Raw genomic sequence first — 2138 nt, 5'->3', positions numbered from 1 at the left:
AATCCTTCAGTTGGGATTTTCTGTTTTTCCACCCTTTTGGAACCTTTTTCTTGCTCTTCTTTCCTTCCTTCGGCGATCCTTCTTTCTTGGCGGCAGGCCTTATATCAGGTGCTTTCTTCTTAATGATTGATCCTATTGCCTCTGGCTGCAATCCTTTTCCATCCTTCTCATCTTCATTACCTTTCTGTTCTTCTCTATTGTTTAACTTTTGCTTTAAAGGTGATTTGATGAATGCCTCTTTGGCTTTTTCCTTCCAGTTCAAGTCTTCCTCTTCGATTCTCAAGCAACCTTTCTCTTCAATAGTCTGTTGCATTTCCTTAAAAACATTTAAAGTAATCTGCTCATCATGTGCTTGATGAGCGAATAATTTATACGCTTTTTGGCACTGTTTTTAGGTAGTTTTTAGTAGGATCTAGCTACTTTTAGGGATGTTTTTATTAGTTTTTATGAAAAATTCACATTTCTGGACTTTACTATGAGTTTGTATGTTTTTCTATGATTTCAGGTATTTTCTGGCAGAAATTGAGGGATCTGAGCAAAAATCTAATAGGAGGATGCCAAAGGATTGCTGATGTTGTTGGATTCTGACCTCCCTGCACTCGAGATGGATTTTCTAGAGCTACAGAACTTTAAATGACGCGCTCTTAACCGCGTTGGAAAGTAGACATCTAGGGATTTCTAGCAATTTATAATAGTCTATATTTTGTTCGAGCTTAGACGACGCAAACTGGCATTCAACGCCAGTTCCATGTTGCATTCTGGAATAAAATGCTAGAAACACGTCACAAACCAGAGTTAAACGCCAAAAACACGTTACAACTTGGTATTTAACCCCAAGAGAAGTCTTTGCACGTGTAAAGCTCTAGCTCAGCCCAAGCACACACCAAAGTGGGCCTCGGAAGTGGATTTCTGCACTTAGACTTATTTCTGTAAACCCTAGTAGCTAGTCTAGTATAAATAGAACTTTTTACTATTGTATCAGATGTCTTTTAGACCGTCTTATCTTTGGAGTATCTTTTGATCCTTTGATCACGTTTTGGAGGCTGGCCTCTCGGCCATGCCTGGACCATTATCACTTATGTATTTTCAACAGTGGAGTTTCTACACACCATATATTAAGGTGTGGAGCTCTGCTGTTCCTCGAGTATTAATGCAATTACTATCATTCTTCTATTCAATTCAGCTTATTCTTATTCTAAGATATTCGCTGCACTTCAACATGATGAATGTGATAATCCGTGACACTCATCATCATTCTCACATATGAACGTGTGCCTGACAACCACTCCCGTTCTACCTTAGATCGAGCGCATATCTCTTAGCCTCCATTCCGAAAGATCGGAGTCTTCGTGGTATAAGCTAGAATTATTTGCGGCCATTCCTAAGATCCGGAAAGTCTAAACCTTGTCTGTGGTATTCTGAGTAGGATCTGAGATAGGATGACTGTGACGAGTTCCAAACTCGCGAGTGTTGGGCGTAGTGACAGACGCAAAAGAATCACTGGATTCTATTTCGACATGATCGAGAACCGACAGATGATTAGCCGTGTTGTGACAGAGCATTTGGACCATTTTAACTGAGAGGATGGGAAGTAGCTATTGACAATGATGATGCCCTATATACAGCTTGCCATAGAAAGGAGTAAGAATGATTGGAGGAAGGCAGTAGGAAAGCAGAGATTCAGAAGGGACAAAGTATCTCCATACACTTATCTGAAATTCCCACCACTGATTTACATAAGTATCTCTATCTTTATTTTATGTTTTATTTATCTTTATATTCGAAAACCATTATAACCATTTCAATCCGCCTAACTGAGATTTACAAGATGACCATAGCTTGCTTCATACCAACAATCTCCGTGGGATCGACCCTTACTCACGTAAGGTACTACTTGGGCAACCCAGTGCACTTGCTGGTTAGTTGTGCGAAGTTGTGACAAAGTATGATTCACGTTTGAGAGCTCCAAATCTTTGGTGCCATTGTTGATGATAACAATTTCGTGCACCAAGTTTTTGGCGCCGTTGCTGGGGATTGTTTGAGTTTGGACAACTGACGGTTCACCTTGTTGCTCAGATTAGGTAATTTTCTTCTTATTTTATTTTCAAAAAGTTTTCAAAAATCTTTCAAAAATTTTT

The sequence above is a fragment of the Arachis duranensis genome, chromosome 1, assembly GCF_000817695.3.
Source record: "Arachis duranensis cultivar V14167 chromosome 1, aradu.V14167.gnm2.J7QH, whole genome shotgun sequence".
Taxonomy (NCBI): Eukaryota; Viridiplantae; Streptophyta; class Magnoliopsida; order Fabales; family Fabaceae; genus Arachis; species Arachis duranensis.
Note: the sequence above shows the minus strand (reverse complement) of the source record.